Source organism: Castor canadensis, chromosome 18, assembly GCF_047511655.1.
Source record: "Castor canadensis chromosome 18, mCasCan1.hap1v2, whole genome shotgun sequence".
NCBI lineage: Eukaryota > Metazoa > Chordata > Mammalia > Rodentia > Castoridae > Castor > Castor canadensis.
The window spans coordinates 14,201,595-14,224,152 of record NC_133403.1 but is presented as its reverse complement, the minus strand read 5'-3'; the positions used below and the strand labels follow the sequence as shown (position 1 = coordinate 14,224,152).

The 22,558-nt window shown below is 43.4% G+C and overlaps 1 protein-coding gene across 1 annotated transcript in view; it reads left to right on the top strand.

Moving 5' to 3' along the window:
* The window catches only part of Mapk1 (mitogen-activated protein kinase 1), a 93,543-nt gene extending 83,337 nt beyond the window's left edge, over positions 1 to 10,206 (top strand). The window contains exon 9 of the mRNA XM_020160760.2: positions 6,216 to 10,206. The gene's annotated coding sequence lies outside the window, so the exon portion shown is untranslated. The remainder of the gene's footprint in view (positions 1 to 6,215) is intronic.
* Positions 10,207 to 22,558: the final 12,352 nt, after the last annotated feature.

Genomic DNA, 22,558 nt, shown 5'->3' with positions numbered 1-22,558 from the left:
TCAGGAGGATCCTGGGGATTTAAAGCCACCGTCAGTAATCTAGGCTACCTTCCTGAAAAGCCTGAGCTGCTCCTGAAGCTTGTACTGCAAGTGTCACTTGGAAGCAGAAAAAGGAAATAACGACTTTCCCTGTCAGTGTCCACCATTGGTAGGATATCACCTGAAGCCAGCCACTAAGGAAGCCCTGCGTTGCAGTTTATAGGCTTCCAACTCCCTGTCAACTAAGAACAAAGAATCAGGGAGAAGTAGACAGGAGCCAAGAATAGACCTGACAGCACAGCCTCAGAGCAGAGAACCCTAAAAGCCAAGCAGCCTGTGAGCTGGGAGGGAGTTCTTACAGAAGAGATACTAATAGTTTGGAGGAATAAAAGGGAGCTTTCAGAAAAAATCTAGTATCAGAGCAGAGGGGACTGAATTGAGGGAAGGTCAATTGAGAAGTAGGCTGAAGACCAGTTGAGGTCTGCTCTTCCCTAGCAAAGGGACTGAAGCCTTGTTTAAGTTTTTGGTTTGTTTTTGTCTTACTTTGATTTTTGGTTTTGGCATTACTGGGATTTGAACTCAGAACCTCACACTTGCTAGTCAGGCACTCTACCACTTGAGCCACAACTCCAGCCTGGGGCTGGCGACTTGGATGAAGACAGTGGTGGTGAAAAGCCATGAATTAAAGTGAATGGAGTAAAGACCCCAAATTTTCTAAACTGGACTGCTGGTAGAGGTGTTCTGTCAGTGTTGACTCAGGATGTGCCTAGAGAAACGAGGCTCTGAGGAAGTTCACGTCCACTGTACAAGAGGTAGGCAGTAGTAAACCATCCTGATCAGTGTGGTCAGGGCACTGAGGAAGAGAGTCCTGGCAGCTATGCAGATGTAGAGTCTGTTGCATTTGCCATGGATGGTTAGTTGCGTGATGCAAAGTCAATCCCCACAGAGTTTCCTTCCTGGGTCCTCTGAGCTGTGCCGTACAGCAGTTTTTTTTTCTCAAGAGTACCTCCTTCAGGAGGTTCAGGCCTTGCTCTCCCAGTGTCTGCATAAGGCAGATTGGTTAAACCCAAGTCAGCCTGCCACCTATGTTAAAAAAAAAAAAAAAAAGTTGTGGCTGCTTTGGCTATATGACAGCAGATAGGGGTAGTCAGGACAGAGACCCCAGTGGTTCAAAAGTCCTGAGATGCTTCTCTCTGACCTTTCACAGAACAGGTTTGCTGACTCCTGGATTAGAAGGTTGAGCTGAGCAGCTTTCGTCACTTTTCTGTTTTCACAATTCCATTCATAGGCCATTTTCCTTAGGCCCATTGGTGGTTTCCAATTTTCCCCCATTTTCTTCCTTGTCTTAGTTCAGATGTGTTACATAGTCTGCTAGGTATGGGGTCAGAACTAAGAAAAGACAAATTTAAGTGTGGTCTCCAGGGAGCATCCAGTCTAGCAGGGAAAAGCCACACCAATATCACCTGTACCTATGTGTGGTGTAGGCAAGTATCTGGGGTTGACATGAGGGTCAGTTTTTTCATCATTCTTTTAGTCAGCATTGAGTACTTCCTAGTGCCAGGTAGGAAAGAAAGATGAATAAGACTCAGTCTTTGATGTCTAGCAGCTTGGAGGCAGGAAACAGGTAAACAGCAAGCAAAGAATGTACACAGTGTTAGAGGAGGCAGAGGGCACAGCAGGCACCAAAGAGTAAGGCAGTGTCAGAACTGGAAGTTGGTAAAGAGCAAGGCAGCCTTACCATACTGAATTCTGAGAGTCAGGGGCTCTTTACTGGTTGGTAAGGGAAGGAACACAGTGATGCCAAACCAGGAAATCACTGTGTGTGAATACAGTCTAAAGGTGGCTAGGAGGAGCCGCAGAGAAAGGCCAAGCCCAAGATGTGGCAATTGCCTTAATAAGGAGCTCAGCTGTTCTCACAGGTAGTTTTACATCCTGAAATGTTGGCTCAGGTGACTATGGAGGCTGGAAGCATTTAAGAAGACCTTAGTGAGCAAGGACCAATGGGATGTCCAGACAGGCCCCTGAAAAAAGGTGGTGCTACATCACAGAGAGCTAGACAGAGGCCAGAGTGCCCCTGGAGTTACATGATGTAGGTCCTGACTGAGTGCCTCCTAAAGCTAGCCTTACAAGGCAGGCTGAAGTCCCATCAGGGTGCACCTCAACTCTGAGAGTCCAGCTGTGGCAAGGATGTCACTGCTATTCTCATTCTCTCTCCCTCTCTCTCTCTCTCTCTCTCTCTCTCCCCCCGTCACTCCTTCCCCTTTCCTTTTGTTTTTGGTGGTACTGGGGTTTAAACTCAGGCCTTGTGCTTTCTAGGCAAACACTCTACCACTTGAGCCACACACCACCACTACCTCTCCTCTTTTCTTTGCCCCCCCCCACCCCCACTCCCTTCCATCTGAGCACTTTTTTGCTTTATTTGGTTTTTTGGGCAGTACTGGGGGGTCGACTCAGTCCTCACCCTTGTTAGGCAGGGACTCTACCATTTACAGTTCTGCCAGTCTTGCTTTGTTGAGATGGAGTCTCACTAACTTTTGCCCAAGCTGGCCTTGTACCACGATCCTAAGTAGCTGGGATTATAGCTGTGAGCCACCAAACCTGACTCCTTTGTTCCTGTAACAACAGTTTTTAATTACTCTGAAAAATCGAAGGAATTTTAAAGTAGTTATCCATATTTCCACTGTCTGTCTCTTACAATTTATCTTTTACTATGCTTGTTTTCTTCTATATCTTATCTGTTCCTACATCTAGACTGAATTATAGCTTAGTCATTTAGAATATAAAAAATTAACCTAGATCATGTCATTTTTGCTGATCACAGAAACTCTCTGAACTCAGTATACATTGAATGTCTCAAAATTATACATCAGTGACAAAGTAGTCTGAGGACTCAGGCACTTTAGACCCAGAATGCCATTTTCTAGTGTATGACCAGCCTAGCCCCCTGGAACACAGGTTTGGGGACTGATTCACAGCACTAAGGAGTGTTGTCCCTAAAGTCCCAAATTGCAGAGCCTGGGCGTGAGGTAAGGGGTACCTTGAGACACAGGGACATTAGAGAAAGGTGAGATAACTGCTTAGCTGCAGCAGGAATAAACTAGAAATTACACACTGGAGACCCTTTTGGTAGAGGAAACTAAAAAGACTCCTGTTTGCTGGGGCCAGGTGCTAGAGGTGTCCACAGTGGTCTGAGAGGTCTTAAAGGATCAAAGTATTTCATTGTATTTTGCTTATGGAAATGTTTCCACTCAAGTCTAAAACACTGTGTTGTTAACACCTGTGACAAGCCTCATCTTCATCCAAGCCCATCTTTTTAGTCCCTTCGCCCAGGAGGCTGTGAAGGTAGAAGTAGATGCTCACCTTTCTTCCTCATCTTTTTTGTGAATTTTGTCAGGCATGTTAATCACTAAGAGCATTAACCTTGGCTCCCTTTAGTCTCTGGGAAGGTAAAAGCATTTTAGGGCAGGATTAACTTCTGCCAGACAGTAGGTTTGGCTGCAGCAGATAAAGTATACCTCTAAATAGCAGGGTCAATTCCCCCATAGCCTATCTCTTGTCCACAATTGGGCCATGATACTCATCTTTCTAGCCCTGACTCTTGAGTGGCAGGTGAAAGCTATAGCGCTAAAAGTACCTTGTGAAATATCAAAGTGACACTCCACTAGATTTGCTAGCAGACCTGTCACACTAATAAGGGTCTCCCAAAAGAAGAGTCTGTTTTCTTTGCATTTTGAAGCACTTAGTCACTGCACCAGCCACCTTAACCAGGCTTCCTCATGAGAACCACAGGACAGAGAACATGATTTGTGTGGCAGTGTATTCATTCCTCAAGAATGATACAAAAAGAATAGATACTTAGTGGCACTATCCTGTTTTATGTAGTGGACACTTTGGGGCAGTGGTTCTCCACATGTCGTCTATCTGTGCCCACCCCCAGTAATCTGGGCTTTAACAAGCCCCCCAGGGTTCCTAACACTAAAGAACCACCAGCCTGTAAATGGTAAGAGTAGATTTGGAATAGAATTTCTTAAAGTAAAAATGGAGACATTAGGCCAGGCACAGTGTCTCACGCCTGTAATCTCAGCTACTGGGGAGGCTGAAATTGGAAGGATCGCAGTTCGAGGCTAGTCCAGGCAAAAAGTTCTCGAGGGCTGGAGGCATGGCTTTAAGGTGTAGAGTGCCTACTTAGCAAGCATAAAGACCTGAGTTCAAACCCCAGTACTGCAAAAAAAAAAAAAAAAAAAAAAAAAAGAGAGAGTGAGAGAGAAGTTATGTATCACAAAATTAGCATCATAATTTTCAGGCAGGCACTGGTGGCTCACACCTGTAAACCTAGCTACTACTTAGGAGGCTGAGATCAGGTTAAGGATTGCAGTTTGAGGCCAGCCCAGGCAAATGGCAAATAGTTCACAAGGATACCCCCCACCCCATCTCCAAAATAACTAGAGCAAAGTGGACTGGAGGTGTGACTCAAGTGGTAGAACGCCTGCTTTGCAACTACAAAGCCCTGGGTTTAAACCCCAGTCCCACCAAAAAAAAAGTTCACAGGATCCCCCTAATAACATCCTGGACACAGTGGCACACACCTATCATCCAGGGAAGTGTAAATAAGAGGATCTTGGTCCAGGCATAAGTGCAAAACCTTATGCAAAAAAACAACTAGCTGGAGGAGTGGCTCAAGGGATTGAGTGCCTGCCTAGCAAGCATGAGACCCTGAGTTGAAACTCCAGTACTGCAGGGGAAAAAAGTTATGAACCCAACTAATCTGTAGTTGAACATTTAAATGTTTGACAAACAGTGGCTCATTTATTACTGAGGGGGTGAATTCAACTATGATACATTGTAAGAACTTTTGTAAATGGCTCATAATACAACGATAATATAACAAAATTTTACAAAAATAACTAAAGCGGGACTGACAGTGATGCAAATGGTAAAGCACCTGCCTAGCAAGTGTGAGGCCCCAAATTCAAACCTCAGTACTACCAAAAGAAAGAAGGAAGGAAAGAGAGAGAAAGAGGGAGGGAGGGCTGGCAGCATGATACAACTGTTAGTACCCCTGCCTAGCTACTATAAAGTCCTCAGTTCAAACTCTAGCACCACAAAAAAAAAAAAAAAAAAAAACAGGAAACTTTTTGAGAAGTAACTAAAGCAAAAAAGAACTTGGGATGTGGCTTAAGTGGTAGAGGGCCTGCCTAGCAAGCATAAGACTGAAACTCCAGTACCATCCAAACAGAGACATTAAGCCAGGCACCTGTGGCTCATGCCTGTAATCCTAGCTACTTGGGAGGCTGAGATAGGAGAATTGAGGTTCGAGATTAGCTCAGGCAAATAGTTCATGAGACCCCATCTCTAAAAATAACCATAGCAAAATGGACTCGAGGTGTATGGCTCAAGTGGGTAGCACTCCTGCTGTGCAGTAGCACTGCAAGGTCCATCCAAAAAAAAGACACTAGGAGAGTGAAGGGGAAGTGTGCTATCTGTGCTTTTCTGGATGATGCTGCAGGTAACTGTGCAGACCCCTGGAAAGCCAAGTAGACCATAGCTGAGCATAAGTGACAGGTGAAGGCTTCCAGGAAGATAGCTGTCCGATCTCCGCTGACCTCTTCACCAGCATGAACCAGCTCCATCTCCTCACTTTCCTACAATCCTAGCCCACCACCCTCACTGCCCACCAGGACTTGGTTTTGCTCTCAGATAAAACTTGAGCATTATGAGTAACACTCCATTGTGTGCACAGTTGACTGTTCTACCTGGTTACAGAGAGAAGCAGATTTTTTTTTTGTATAGAAATTTATTATTTTACAAAGACCCTTAAGCTCTTAACTTTGATTGTTATTATGGTAGACACCACAGTTATTACTAAAGGGTATTTTGGGAACGCTGAAGCCAACCTGCTTATGAATGCCAGTGTGTACACCTACACTGTGTGTGTGTGTGTGTGTGTGTGTGTGTGTGTGTGTGTGTGTACACCTACACTGTGTGTGTGTGTGTGTGTGTGTGTGTTACAGAAACAGCCTCTGAGAATGATACCTGTAAAGTACAGGCAAAGCTCCAGCCCTTTCAGAGCTGCCATGAGGTACATGTGCCCAGGTGTATGCAAGTGAAGTAACCTTTTTACTGGGGTTTTTTACTTCCTCCATTTGTTTTTTCGCTTTTCTGTTTGGTAATGCTACTGCTGATGTTGTTTCAACATGATTGAGTCCTTCTATGTTTACCTGTTTGTGTTTCTACAGGACAAGGGTTCAGAGGACTGGGCATGCTCAGACATCGGTATTCTTCTTCCCAGTTCTTGACCCCGATCCTGTCTCCAGCCTGTCTCGGCTTATCCACTTTGACTCCTTTGAGCCGTTCGGAGGGGCTGTTTCTGGTAGTTGTGGCTTTTATGCTTTCAAAGAATTCCTTCAGTCCAGAGAATTCCTCCTGGTACCCCTGTGTGTATCATGCATCCGTGACCTGCAGCAGTATGTACTTTCAGTGCACCTACTGCTTACTGTTGCTTTAGTCACTAATCACTTTCTGATTTGAAAGATGCAGTGGTTCCTCTCCTGAATCCTTTGTACATGGCACCCTGCTGATCCATGCAACCTCACCAGAACGAGAATCTTTTCCAATTGGCCCCAGTCACTGGCATTTCACTTTACCATAAGGAAAGCTACTACCTAGGGCACTTTAAGTCAGTGACAGCCCCGAATTTGTACTTCATGTGTTCGCTATAACTGTCTCCCCCAAGCAGGAGCTTGTGGAAATACTTTGGATGATGTTGCAGCCTACAGCAGATGCTTCCATCCTGGGAATCCTTTGGGAGCCCTTGTCAGCATCTTTTCTCATATCATGTTAGTCACTAACATATTTAAGGTATGTGCTCTTTGTCCAGCTTTTAGAAAATTCAGTCATTTTTCTAAATAAAAAGGAAGTACTGCACCCATCAGCATGTCATTCTGCAGATTTAGTGCAGTTAACCTGTACTATTTATAGCAGTTTAACACTTGCCAGATGTGTTATATGCAGTACTTAGTGTTTGCAAGACTGACGTAATGATTTCAAATGGCAGCTATGCTCAGCATTTGGTAAGAGACACACAAAGGTTGCAGCACAGAGTTACGGAAAGTTTCTGGAGGAGTAGCAAGCAGGCCGACCCAGATGTCCAGGGTGGACTCCGCATACCCAGTACCCCAAGCTGCTTCATGTGGCATCTTGGCTTCTGTTTCAGTAACCACATTCAACGCCTGAGGATTTAGCAGAGAGGAACACTGCGTCTTTAAATGAGAAAGTGTACAATTCTTTTTCCTTCTACAGCATGTCAGAATCTCAAGTTCACTTTTCAACCTACAATATAAAAATTTGTAATAAAACCTTCATGATCTCATGACATGAAGCACTGTTCTGTCAAGTACTTTCAAATATTTCTGATACTGCTGAGTTAAGACCATCAGAAGAAGCTAGCACTAAGTCATGTTCAGAGCTCTCCATATTTTCCTGATCTCTTTAAGTATTCGTTGCTGCCACTGTGTACTGTGGAGTTGACTTGGTGTTCTGTCCCAGTGCGGTGCCTCCTGACTCCCCCACTGCTCTCTGTGGTGAGAAATTTGCCTTGTTCAATAATTACTGTACCCTCGCATGACTGTTACAGCTTCCTGTGCAGAGATGACTGTCCAAGTGCCACATGCCTATGATTGAAACGAAAAATCTATTGTTACCTCTGAGTGTGTTCCATGGAAAATGCTATCCAGCAGATCATTTAAGAAAAACAATTCTAATTTTAGCTTTTCATTTCTCAGCTGTCTTTTTTTTTTTTCCTTGTTTGATTTTTGACAGCAATGGAGAATGGGTTATATAAAGACTGCCTGCTAATATGAACAGCAATGTAATTCATGGAAATAAATGTACATCTTTATCTTCACATTCATGTTAAGATTCAGTGTTGATTTCCTCTGGATCAGCGTGTCTGAATGGGCAGTCAGATTCAGTTTGTGCTTCAAACAGAAATACTCATGGGACCTCACTTTCCCACCCTGGGCACTGCCCCACACTTCATTTTACATCAGATGCTTTAGAAAGGTCCTTTTCCTCTCTGCACAACAGGTAATGCTCATGTTCCTTTGCTCAAATCATGGGTCTCAAGTAGTCTGTCAAACTCTGATGACAAACCCAAACATCTCAGGTCGGAATCTCTGGTTCCCTCTAAAGAGGACCTACCCATGTGCCCCAGAGCTGCTGCTGGGCACAGCTGAGTTCTGGGAAGGGCTGCCCAACCTCACGTGGCTCTTGCCACCTGAACCAGGGTGCTGACATTCACACCTCACATGGCTATAGAAAGGTGACTGACTCATCCTTAGAAATCCTAATCCTGTCTTGATTCTTGACCTAAAGTAACATGTTTCTCACTTCCACTTGCAAGCTGCCATGTAAAGGTCTACCCAGCATTGACGGATTACAGAGAATTTGACTGTTATTTGATACATCAATAGTGTTCATTTTAAAGGAGCAATGACAGTTTTACTACTCTTGTTTCTTTGTACTTTTTAAATGGAATGTTCATATTATTGTGAGGTTAATTTGCAATCCTTTTCTAAATAAAGAAACCATAGCCTTGGCTACTAATATCTGGGGCCTCAAGCGCTTTGCCATCCCCCTTTCTGGTACTATGGAGTCAGATTTGACATGAAAGCACTCACTGCATTCCATAATCACTGTAGCCACAAGTTGTGTGCTTTTCATTAATACCTTAACAGATCAGAGAGTTGTCATAACCAAGGAACCTGTGAAAATTACTAGTTATTACTGTAGTAGGCTCAGAATTTTGGCTCTTCTTACATTTCTAAAGATGTACAGATTAGGTCATCTCAATTCATACTGGTGACACCGAACACCTTCATTATTAATATGCACAGATAAACTTTTAGATGTATGGCTTTTTTGTTGTCTAAACTGTAAGCCAAAAAATCCTGTCGAAACATTCCAGTCCTTTCATTTGGTATGAAATAAATACCCAACAAGCCAGTGGGGTGAATGTGAGAACCCTTGGTGAGAAATCTGCCCTGACACAAGTCTTCAAAGCTGACCAGCATGCAGACTACTGTGGCATCTAGTAGAAGATTCTCGTGTTCCCTGTGCAGTGCACAGTGTGTGGCGTGTCCACACGTGTCTCACGTATTCCTGCTGCTTCTGGGTATAGGCACTGGCTGAGGCGGGAGACATTAGCTTTGGGAAGCTTACAAACTTACCAGTGGTTGTTTCTGAGAAATCAAAAGGGTAGACCCACCCGTGCCACATAATATTCAGACCATTCAGAGGAGACTTTTATCTTTATTTGCTTATGTGTTAATACGGTTTTTGAATTGGTAACTTTTATATAGTATGGTAACAGTATGTTAATACACACATAAAATGCACACATGCTTTGGGTCCTTCCATAATACTTTTATATTTGTAAATCAATGTTTTGGAGCAATCCCAAGTTTAGGGGAAATATTTTTGTAAATGTAGTGGTTTTGAAAATCTGAGCAATCATTTTGCTTATACATTTTTAAAGCACTTGCGCTTTAAAATTGTGCTGATGTTTGAAACATGATACCCTATAATGCAGATGAGAAGCATGTAAAAGTGGAGTAAATATGTGATTTCTCCTACTGTTATCCAACTTGACATGATGGATTAGCAACAACTGGGAATCCAGAGTAAATTCTCTAGGGTTACACCAGGTTTACCTAAAGCTTGTTGCCTTTTTTTGTGCCGTTTATCCGTGTAGAGCACTCCAGAAAGTTCTGAAACTGCTTTGTATCTGCTTTGTACTGTTGGTGCCTTCTTGGTATTGTATTCCAAAACTCTGCATAGATTATTTAGTATAATGGTAAGTTAAAAAATAATGTTAAAGGAAGATTTTATTAAGATTCTGAATGTTTATTCATTATATTGTTACACTTTAACATTTATTTGTGGTATTTGTGATTTGGTTAATCTGTAAAAAAATTGTAAGTAGAAAGGTTTATATTTCAACTTAATTCTTTTAATGTTGTAAACGTACTTTTTAAAAGATGGATTATTTGAATGTTTATGGCACCTGACTTGTAAAAAAAAAAAATCTCCAAAAAAAATCTAGAATCATTAAATTGTGTCGCTGTATTACCAAAATAACATAGTACTGTGCATGTATAGTTTTAAGTGAAATTTCACATGTGGAAGTATGAAATCATCTAGTCCTTAATTACAACGTTTCCCAAATAAGTGTGTCTTCCTACTTTACTTATGGTTGTTAGTGATAAAATCAAAAGTCCATGCTCTGGAGTCAAATGGGGGTTTTTGTGCTCCATCCATTTTCCAGGTGGTTCTTCAGACTGCAGGTATGGGGGAGAGGGCACCTGAACGTCAGCACCGCCAGTGCTAGGGCATCCCCTGTGTTCAGACCAAGAAGTCGTTACTGCATTAAAAAATCTTGAACATTTGGTTCTTGTCCAGCATTGGACATTGTGCGGCAACTGATTTATAACACAGACCAGGAAATGCTTTTGATGTGGTATTGTAGGAAAAACAGACAGACTTTGAGCCCTTAAATCTGGGTCACAATCTGCCTCTCTACTTACAGCTGCAAGTCAAGTGGCTTTGGGCCACTCCTTCTACATCTGTGCTTCAGTCTCTCCGTGATAGACTGTCACTGTAAAGGGGAAACAGTATCACTTTCCTTGCATGTGATAAGGATTATAAAAATATATTTCAAGTGATTGGCATAGTACCTGAAAGCAAGTACTCATTAAATAGAAGATTTTCTGAAATGCTTTTTTATGTCATTAAATGTTGCAAAATGTCACTAAATGTCTGCTTACTGAAAAATACGCTTCTGGCTGGGTACCCATGGTTCACACCTATAATCCTAGCTACTCAGAAGGCAGAGATCAGGAAGATTTCAATTCATAGCCAGCCTGGGCAAATAGTTTGTGAAACCCTATCTCAAAAATAACACAAACAGGACTGGAGGAGTGACTCAAGTACTAGAGCACCTAGCACATGTGAGACCCCGAGTCCAAAGCCCAGTACCGCCAAGTAAAAAACTGCTTCTGTCCATCTGCCAGCAAAACCTGTTGGAAACTTTCCTTGGGGAAATGAGCTGATGCCATCTAACCTGGGAGGTTTGATGGGGTGTTTGAAATACTCATAGATGCATTCACATTTGCTCTTTTCTTGAGAGGGTAACACTGTTGCCCAGTCCCTAGAGAAAGCAATTGTGGTCATTACCGTCCTTGTTCAATGCAAAAGCCTGAATGCATTTTCCTTCACTTTCCCAATGTTGGGCTCCTTCCCTTAGCAGTGGCATAGCTATTCCAGTTGGCAGTAGATCAGCATCTGGGCAGGCTGTTTCACTGTACTTAATCAGAGCCAAGTGTTCAGAGGTTTCTCTGAACTGTCTGAAGGGGAAGAAAGTAAAGCCAGGTGATAGGAGTTATAGCAGGTAGAAAGAAGCAAAGTGCAGACCACCCCTGAGGCCCTGGACTGGGACAGGCTTGAGGGTATCCAAAACCCTTCTTGGTTTTTGGGATAGGGTTTCTGCCAACTTTACCCTTGAACTCATAGTCCTCCTGCCTCTGCCTCCTGAGAAGCTGGTGTGCAAAAAGTCATTTTCTGCCAGGCACCAGTGGCTCACACCTGTAATCCTAGCTACTGAGGAGTCAGAGATCAGGAGGATCAAGGATCAAAGCCAGCCCAGGCAAATAGTTCACAAGAGCCTATCTTTAAAAAAAAAAAAGGGCTAGTGGAGTGGCTCAAGGTGAAGGCCCTGAGTCCAAACCCCAGTGCTGAAGAAAAGAAAAGAAAAAAAAAGTTTTCTACATGGAAAAGAAATGAAGAGAGGTCTTGCCGCATGACAAGTCTCTTGATGGTACTGGAGCTTGAACTCAGGGCCTCACACTTGCCAGGCAGACACTCTACCACTTGAGCCTCTCTGCCATTCCAGCATGTCTTTTTCAGATGAAGTGAGTATCAAGATGTCTCAGCTGAAAATGAGGAAGACTTCATGAAAAATAGAAAATGAGAGGACTGCCTGCCACTGTGAGGGCCTGTAGTAACACCTTAGGACATTGTCCTTCAGCCATGCATGTCACTAGCAAACAGAACCAAGGGGACAAGGTGGAGCGGTGAGACCATTCTTTGGCCATAGTTGGGGGGAGGAGTTCAGGGTGTGGGTAGAGATCGCATGGTGTAGACACTAGCTGCAGACACCCTCATGTCCAGATTATTTGAAAGTGGGGTATCTTGGCAAAACAGGAACTTGGGCTGTGTTTATAGAGAGCAAAAAGTCATAATAGGGCTGTTGGAGGAACTGGAAAGCCATTGGATGTGTCACCCTTGTAGTGACGGCAGCTAAGAGGGAAGAAAGGAAGAGACCTTGTCCACTTTTAGTTGCAAATTACCAACTGAAGAAACTAGTCATGGATTTCACCCTGATTACTAATGTGAGATAAATTCTGCCAACTCAGCCGGGCTCCAGTGGCTCACACCTATAATGCTAGCTACTCAGGAGGCAGATATCAGGAGAATCAAGGTTCAGAGCCAGCCCGGGCAAATAGTCCTCAAGCCCCCATCTTGGAAAAAAAAAAAAACACAAAAAAAAAGGACTGGTGGAGTGGCTGAAGGTGTAGATCCTGAGTTCAAGCCCCAGTACTGCAAAAAAAAAAAAAAGTTCTGCCAACTCTGATTTCCTGACATACACCTACAAAGCCAATGGTGGATCTGCCTCCAGAACCATCCCCATCTTCAAGAAATCTAAAATTGTAGGTGTCTGAGAGAAGGAAGACATTTTAGCCAATATGTGGCAAGAAGTCCTGTGCCCAGTAGCCTTATGATAGTATTTCTCTGGGGTTCATGAAGTATGCATTTAAAAGGTTACTACATGGATGTTAAAAATAATTCATCTAAGAACTTTTTGCCTTTTTGAGAGGATCAATAGGACCAGAGGGTGGTCATCACTCCACATGAGTTTTTGAGTGCTATGGGCATACAAAATAAGCCTTTGAGATACAAGGCCTTTTTTTAGTATTCTTTTTTATCAGCATATATTCATTGTTTGGGGTGGATGATTCCTTACAGCCTTACATTGTACATTGGTTAGATCGCCCCCACCATCTCTCCCCTCAACCCCTTCCCCCACCACTTAAAACAATTGCAAAAGGTGTCATCATTCTATTTCGTATATGTATACAAAGCCCTTCAAGCATATTCCCTCACCTTCATCTTTCACCCTCCCCCCAGACAGTACCTATTTTACAATCCTGTCCTTCATTTTTAATTCCAAAGTCAGTGTTCAAAAGGGGTTCTTGATGTATCCCAGCTACAAATATACTGTACTCTGGTCAGTTCAATCCCCTGTATTACTCTTCCTTACCTTTCCCTCCTATCCCTCCCTACTCAACAGCTTCAGTATATATCATTGTGCCACCCACCTGTACAGATGCAAAGTATTTCAGTATTGTTGACTATCGTTCTCTTTTCCCTCTTCCCTGAGTTCCATACAGTAGTCCCACTATAACAAACATTCTGTATATAAGCATATATAATGATGTTTGTTTTGTGCATATGTTTATCTTTTGAATCTGTCTCCCATATATGAGAGAAAACATTCAGGTTTTGTCCTTCTGAACCTGGTTTACTTAACATGTCCTCCAGTTGCATCCATTTACCTTCAGACTATATAGTGTCATTCTTACGGCTGAGTAAAACTCCATTATGTATACATACCTCATTTTCAGAATCCATTCTTCAGTTGTAGGGCATCTGGGCTGTTTGTGAACAGTGCTGCAATAAACGTCATTGTGCAAGTGTCTCCATTGTATCCTGGTTTATATCCCTTTGGGTATATGCCCTGGAATGTTACCACTGGATCTTATGATAGCTCTATTTTTAGTTTTTAGAGAAATTTCCATAATGGTTATACTAATTTACATTTCTGCCAACAGTGTATAAGGGTTCCTGTTTCACAGCATTCTCACCAACATTTGTTGCTTTTACTCTTAAAGATGTCTATTCTAACTGGGGGGAGATGGAATCTTAGTATAGTTTTGATTTGCATTTCTTTTATGGAGAGGGAAGTTGAACACTTCATGTATTTATTGACCATTTGTACCTTTTCCTTTGAAAATTCCCTATTCGATTCTGGTGCTCATTTTTTCATTGGGTTGTTGATTCTTTGGGAGTTTTTGAACTCCCTGTAGATTCTAGTTATTAGTCCCTGATCAGATGAATACCTGGCAAAGATCATTTTCCTATTCTGTAGGCAGTGTCTTAAGTCTAGTGACTGTTTCTTTTGCTGTGCAGAAGCTTTTTAGTTTAATGAAGTCCATTTGTCCATCCTTTCTCTTAATTGCTGAGCCATTAAGAAGTCATTGCCTATGTTCCAGTGTATTTCCTACTATTTCCTGGAGTTGTTTCAAAGTTTCAGACCTTACATTAAGGTCTTTAATCCACTTTAAGTTTATATTGGTACAGGGTCAGAGACAGGGATCTAGTTTCGGTCTTCTACATGTAGATACCCACTTTTCCCAGCAACATTTGTTGAAGAGGCTGTCTTTTTTTTTTCCACTTCATGTTTTGGGCTCCTTTGTCAAAAATCAGTTGGCTGTAGCTGTGCGGATTTATGTCTAGGTCTTCGTGTCTGTTCTTGTGCCAATACCATGCTGTTTTTATTGTTACGGCTCTGTAGTATGAAATGTAAGGCATCTTAAGTGACTGATGCCTGGGAAAACTGATTTCCTTCTTTCCCTCATTCTCCATTTCCTAATTTCCTCTTCCCAAAGTCAAGCATCTAAGGGTAGTTGGAGGCCTTGTTTTTGTTTTTTAACATTCAAGCCTGAGCAAGTGTTGTACCACTGAACTACACCTCCAACCCTACTGAAGTGTTTTGTGAAATAATCCAAGATGCTCTTTCCTTCAAATGATGAAACGTGGCACTGTCCACAGTGATGTACTGGGCTGAGCCAAGAACAGGAAGTCTAGCTGTTTCAGCTTCATGATGCAGAGAGATCGTGCTGTGTGGACACAAACTTAGGAGGGAAATGTCAAAATTAAAATATTAGGTAAGCAAGCCAATTCAGTGGTGCCTGCCTGTCCCAGCACTCAGGAGGCTGAGGCAGGAGTGCTGTAAGTTCAAGGTCAGCCTAGGCTATATAGCAAGATCCTGTCTAACCAAAATACTAGATAAGGGAAGTACCTGATTGGGTGGGAGTTGAGAGGATCACTCTTGAATTTTTTGTTCAGGAGCAAGGGGAGCCCAATACCTTTTAGTATAGTAAGACTAGAAGGTAACAGAAACCAATTGTCAGCTGTAAATGGTGGGCAGAAACTGGCCATTGGAGTACGTAGTGGGAAACTGGGCAATGAAGCCAAGCATTTGAAGGAAGAGCAGGGTGGAAAGGACCTGGTCTGGTGGTGCAGGTTTGAAGGTGGGCAGCCTGGGGCACTTGGACCAGGGCTAAAGCTTTCAAGCCCAGGACAAGGCACTGCAAGAGGGTTTGCTAAAGAGCAGCAATGCAGAAACATAGCTATACACACACAAGGTCCCAGACTTACTCTGAGGCCAGCTTAGAGAGTCAGGCAGGGACCCGGTGCTTTTATTCCTGTTTCCAGAGGTACCACAGCTTCCTTTTGCAGTACTAAAGTGTCCACTCCATGAGCATGGGGACTAGGACAGAAACAGAGCCAACTACCCAGAGAGGACAAGACCACAGCTGACATGTGAACACCAAGAAGCCAATGCTGATCTCTTGAAGTTATTTTTAAATTATTTTCACAGTCTGCTGCACATATACATTCTATAATGCCATGTTTTCAGATTTCAAAATGCTTTTATCACCAGTGCTCTTTCATGGACTGAAGTCTGTACCCTGCCTGTCTACCTCCCACCAAATAGTATAATGTGTCTGCTATAGTGGAATCAAATAAATGATAATAGAAACCATAAAAGAAAAATGTCACCAAAGACCAAGCTATCAAAGGAGCACAGCAAGGCCACAGTCACAGTGGACCGAGGTGGTTAAAGGGAACAGAGAACCAGCACCAGAAGGCTCTAGTGAGCATATTGCATAAGGTCATCCTGGTTTAAAAGGACAGCAAAAACTTTCAAGACTGCTGGAGAAGCCGTACAAATAAGAGGACAGACAGTAGACGACTAGAAAGAACCCTGTAAGGCAAGGAGCATTGCAGGAAGCTGCCCTCACAGAGCTGATAAATTACATTCATTTATTTAATGTAATTACACAAAGATTCTGATGTGTAAGTGCTTAAAGGAGACTGTGCAAGAATGAGGTACAGCTCCCAACTCCCACTGTATCAGAAAATGAATTGTCACCACTAGATTGAAAACAGAAATCCGTACATCTGTCAGAGCAGCTGCCTGATCAGGGAATGTGTCTCAGTTGAGAAGAAATACAGGACCGAAGCAGATTTAAAAAGGAGCAAGTCATCCTGTCCACCCCACACACACTTCCCCTGACCTGCCTCACCTCCAAAAGCAGAGGCTGGAAGCTTAGCATGTAAAGGCACCTACCAAAGCAGGGAACACAGGGTGTGGAGGAACCCAGCTGTCAGGGTGAACTCCCTAAAAAGCACACAAAGGTCATAATTAGAAGGGGAGAAAAGGGAAGAGGATGTTATGGTAGAAAGGAAACAACTCCTCAGCCCTGTCTCATTTCTGAGTTCTCTCACCAACTATGGAGTCTGGCGACAGGGTGAGGGAAGAGACAGTGAGGCTAGCCACAGCCCACCTGACATCAGAGAACACAGTATCTCCGCCAGCAAAGGAGCTCTCAAAGGAAAGCATACATTCCAGTCGTCCTGAAAGCCACTGTTGGGATGTCAGGGAGCTTGTGTGGTCTCCATGTAAGGACTCTGCTGCTCAACTGTGGACCAGACCCCATCCTGGTATGAATGCCAGGGACCGGCTTGATTTGTTGCTCCACTGGGATGCCCAGACAAGCCTGCAGTCCAAGTAACAGGTTGTATTCAGATCTGGACCTTGCTGCTGAGTGGTTGAGTGACTTCAGGCAAGTCCATCTCTGCCTGACAGCACCTGCCCCTCAGTGACCTGGTGGCATACTCTGTCCCCTTTCCTTTCATGTGTCCTGTTTGCTTTAAGTTGTTTTTCCTTGGAGGTAGCAGATGTTCCTTTCTGGTTCTGGAGGCCACGTCAGGCCTCTGAAAGAGCCTCCACGGCTCTGGTCCTTGGTGCCTGCAGGCAGCAGCAGCACCAGCCTTCACAGGACATTCCCAGCTCCATCCCACCTCATGCAGCGACCACACACAGCGGGAATCAGATCACAGGGTCCCCCAGGTGAAGCACCTCCTGTAGAAGGCCTTAACAGTGCTCCGGGTCCCCACTGCTATAGCCTGCTGACTCCAGATAGCTAACTGGGTCCTCAGCATCCCAGCCCAGTTCCCTTTGCAGGGACTCCTAGGCCAGCCCCAGAGGAAATTCACAGCATGTGCCCACCCATGTTGAATCAAACTGCAGGGTGGAGGAAGGGCCCATGACCACAACAGAAAAGCAAGGCTTCTCCCATTATGGAGGCTGAGACCTCCCCAAGCTCTGCCTGTGGCAGCCTTGCCTATATGGTTGGCCTGGTGAGGACTGCCCTAGGGTCACCATGATGCAGGTACACCAGGGAATTTCCAAGCAGCAGTATCCTCTCAACAGATATGCCAAGAGGTAGGTTTTCTGTTTTAGAGCTGGTAATTGAATCTGGGGCCTCGTGAGTGCTAAGCATGTGTTTTACCACTGAACTATACCCCCAGCCCCACCAAAAGGTTTATTGCTTTGTATTACTCTGAATGCTAGGAAAGAGAAGTGGTTAAAACTAGAAAACATTTCATGAAAGCATGCCAGATAGCAAGTAAGGAGACTACATACAGTTGCTGAGGATTCCAGAAAAATTTTATCCCCAAGTTTGCACAAAAAGATCTTGGACCAAGGTTGGTAGTACATGCCTGTAACCCCAGCACTCAAGAGGCTAAGGGAGGAAGATGGTACATACAAGGCCAGCCTGGGCTAGATAGCAAGACCCCTACTTGAAGAAGGAGAGGAGGGGGAGGAAGGAAAGGAGGAGCCAAGCATGGTAGTGCATACCTGTAATCTCAGCTTCTTGGGAGGTGAAGATAGGAGAGTCAATAATTCAAGGGTATTCTGGGCAAAAAAGCCAGATGCTATCTCCACAAATGAGCCAGGCATGGAAACTCATGCTTCTGGTCCCAGCTATGCAGGAAATGGAAGTAAGATCACAGTCCAAGGCCAGCCCTAGGCAAAAAAAAAGTATGAGACCCTATCTGAAAAATAAACTAAAAGCAAAAAGGGCTAAATGCATGACTGGAGTGATAGAGTGTCCTGAATTCAAACCCCATTGCTTACCCCCATCAAAAAGAAAAGACTTTAGGCTACAGGCAGTTTTCAACTTACCACAGTTTGACTTAAAATTCTTCAACTGTACAATGGTGAAAAAGTGAGGCACATGTAGTAGAAGCCATGAATTGTGAATTTTGATCTTTTCTGGGGATCGCAATCTGCAGCGTGATCCTCCCTTGTGATGAGGAGCAGACACAGCTCCCACAGACACTCCATAGCCTGCTGTGTTCCTAAGCTAGGCTGTTCTGTAGGTTAAATGATTTAAGTGCATTTTTTTGTGTGGTGCTAGGGTTTGAACTCAGGGCTTCACACTTGCTAGTCAGGCACTCTATCACTTGAGTCACACTTCCAGCCCTAAATGCATTTTTGAATTATGATACTTCCAAGTCACAAGGGGTTTATAGGAGCAGAACCCCATGGTGAGGAGCACACCTGCTTTCTGCTCTCCAAGACGACCATTAAACCTTGAGAGCAGTTAACACTTCTTTGTAAAGATCCTCTGGGACCACAGGAAGCTACATTTCTCTTCTGGGCCATGAGAGAGCCACATGGAGTTGGTTTTTGGGTTTTTGTTGTTTTTTAATCACGTATTCTCTGTTCATTCTTTTTCTGTAAGTTTCCAGCCCTCTGCTTGCATTACCCATCTGTTCTTGCTTGTACCACCTTTTTAACTAGAGCTCTTAGCATACTAATCATAATTATTTTAGGTTTCCAATCTAATAATTCCAAAATCTGTACCATATCTGAGTGTGGTTCTGATGCTTGCTTTGTCTCTTCAGACCATTCTTTTTCTTTTCCTTTAACAAATGCCTTACAATTTTTTGTTGAAAGGCAGACATCATTCATTAACAGAACTGAGATAGGCCTTTAGTATGAGGTTTTTATGTTTTTCTAGCTAAGAGGTTCTGTTTGTTTGTTGTAGCTATCGGTGCTAAAGGCTAAAATTTCTTCTAATGTCCTTGTGTTTGTTTCCTATGTTGTCTAGATTTCCCTAGAGATTTCTTCTTGCATCTTTTTTGGCTGTATTCCTCCTTTAGGTTAGATTCCTGTCGATAGGGTGGTAAGCTGTGAAGGGGGGTTAAATGTTCTATAAACCTGTGATCCCGTTACTGGGATTTGAACCACTCCACTAGCACTTTCTTGTGATGGAGTTTTTCAAGATAGGGTCTCGAAAACTATTTGCCCCAGCTGGCTTGGAACCTCGATCCTCCTGATCTCTGCCTCCTGAGTAGCTAGGGTTACAGGCGGGAGCCACTGACGTCTGCCTAGGTCTCAGCTTTTTTAGTTAGCCTATGCCCCTGGATGTGACCTTCACAACAGTTCCTCAGCTTTTTTGCCCCCTTAGGTAAGACAGAAAAGCTAGAATAAGTTGGTATTGGGTGTATCGCTTCCCCCGTGTTGAATAAGGCTCTGATAAAATCCTTTCTCTTGCTGGCCTTTGTTGTGGAGAACATTCTGAGAGTGTTCAGAATGGTCACTTTTCCTCTCCCACTGGTCAGAAGAGGATTATTCTCTTGACCCTCAATGTGAAAGTCTGATGGGACTTTGGTAAACCCATGAAAGTATGGAGCCCCTTAGACTGGGTCTCTATGAGTTTTTAACTCTCAAACTCATCCACACTCAGTTTCCAGCAGTTGTCAAAGTTAACACTTAAGTAGTCTTTCGGTCCTCCGACAAGATCCTGGCTCCAGGTGCTTCTGCTTCCAGTAAGATGTGATGCTGCAGCTTGGATCTTTAGTGTCCCCCAAAAGCCCATGTGTTAGAGGCTTGGTGGTAGCCAGCCTTTGGTGTTATTGGAAGGTAGGAAGCTTTCGGAGGTGGGATTTGGTAGAAGGAAGTTTGGTCATTGGGAGTGTCACCTTGAAGGCGATACTGAGCCCCGCAGCCCTTCATGTCTGTCATGTTTCCAGGTTACCATGAGTGAGAACCCTTCCCCACCACACACTCCTACCATGATGTACTGTGCTGCTACAGGCCCAAAGCAATGAGGCCAAGTGACCATGAACTGAAACCTCTAAAACTGTAAGCCAAGCTACTCTGGAAGCAGAGATCATGGTTCGAAGTCAGCCCAGGTGAATAGTTTGCAAGACCTTATCTCAAAAATACCCAGTACTAAAAGGGGCTGATGGAGTGGCTCATGCCTAGCAAGTGTGAGACCCTGAGTTCAAGTCCCAGTACCATACACACACACACACATACAAAAAAAAAAACTGTAAGCCAAAATAAACCCTTTTTCCTTATAACTTAATTATCTCAGATATTCTTCCCAGTAACAGAAAGCTAGCTAGCAAATGTGATTTTCTTTCCCTGTCTCTGATTTTGAGAGTAGTGATTTGTTCTATGACTTCAACTCTCTGAGGTTCTAAAAAAAAGTATTTGGGCTTAAGGTGTGGCTCAAGTGGTAGAGTACCTGCTTAGTTAGCAAGCACTAAGCCCTAGTTCAAACCCCAGTACTGCAAAAAAAAAAAAAAAAAAGTCTTGTGGATTTTTTTCAGTTTATTTGCTTTTTTCACCCCCGCCCCTTGTTGTAAAGGAAAAGTGATTTCTAAATTCTTTCTTTACATTACCAGAACTGAAAGTGGAAGTCACCCCTGTTCTTATGTCTGTTACCTAACACCTTTTCTTTTTTTTTTTTTCTTTTATTATTCATATGTGCATACAAGGCTTGGGTCATTTCTCCCCCCTGCCCCCACCCGCTCCCTTACCACCCGCCCCACCTCCTCCCTCTCCCCCCACCCCCTCAATACCCAGCAGAAACTATTTTGCTCTTATCTCTGATTTTGTTGTAGAGAGAGTATAAGCAATAATAGGAAGGAACAAGGGTTTTTGCTGGTTGAGATAAGGATAGCTGTACAGGGAGTTGACTCACATTGATTTCCTGTGCGTGTGTGTTACTTTCTAGGTTAATTCTTCTTGATCTAACCTTTTCTCTAGGTCCTGGTCCCCTTTTCCTATTGGCCTCAGTTGCTTTAAGGTATCTGCTTTAGTTTCTCTGCGTTAAGGGCAACAAATGCTAGCTAGTTTTTTAGGTGTCTTACCTATCCTCACCCCTCCCTTGTGTGCTCTCGCTTTTATCATGTGCTCATAGTCCAATCCCATTGTTGTGTTTGCCCTTGATCTAATGTCCACATATGAGAGAGAACATACGATTTTTGGTCTTTTGGGCCAGGCTAACCTCACTCAGAATGATGTTCTCCAATTCCATCCATTTACCAGCGAATGATAACATTTCGTTCTTCTTCATGGCTGCATAAAATTCCATTGTGTATAGATACCACATTTTCTTAATCCATTCGTCAGTGCTGGGGCATCTTGGCTGTTTCCATAACTTGGCTATTGCCTAACACCTTTTCTAACTGATTCGTCTAGAAGGCCAGGTGCTCACTCACCAGGTGTAGTGGGAGCAAAGCATTAACTCCAGTGCCTTAAGACAGAACTGGAAAGTAATATTTTCCATCTGATTTCACACAGGCCAACACAGACAACAGTGCTGAGGGCTGATGGAGCTAGAGACACACATTTGCCATGGGTGACCAATAAATTCAAAGCATGCAGAGAATCACAAAAATAGAAACGTCTGACCTCATTCCTCTTAGGCAAAGAATATTGTCTGCTTCCCTGAGGAAAGCATCCATTGCCATTAGCAAATAGGGAAATGCAAATTAAAAATGAAGTATCATTTAATGCATAACTCTACTTTGTTGTTTGTTCTGTTTTTAGCAAAAGGGAAGTTATAAAAGGCAAATGTAAAATTATAAGGCCATATGTACCCTTTGGCATTGCTGATAGTACTAAAAATAAATACAGTTGGAATCTGGTTCACATAAAAGAAGCCAATAAGATGATGAGTCTCGAGTCAGGAATTCCATTACTGGGACTTTTCCCCCTTGACAATAGTTCAAGAGAAAATGGCTACATGTACAAAAATGTTAGTGTCAGCATCATCACTGCAAAAATAATTACCCAACACTAGGGAAGAAGCTAACAAACTTAGCAAGTCAGTACAGCAGTCTAAGATTCTGTTTTCTGTTGCTAATAACACAATGCCACAGGCTGGGTAAGTTTTAAAGAAAAGAGGTTTATTTAGCTCACAGTTCTGGAGGTAATGACCTTCTTGCTGGCAGAGTCCCAAAGCTGTGCACTGTATCATGTGGCAAGACACAGCACACGTCCGAATCTATGTACATCTGTCTGGCTTCC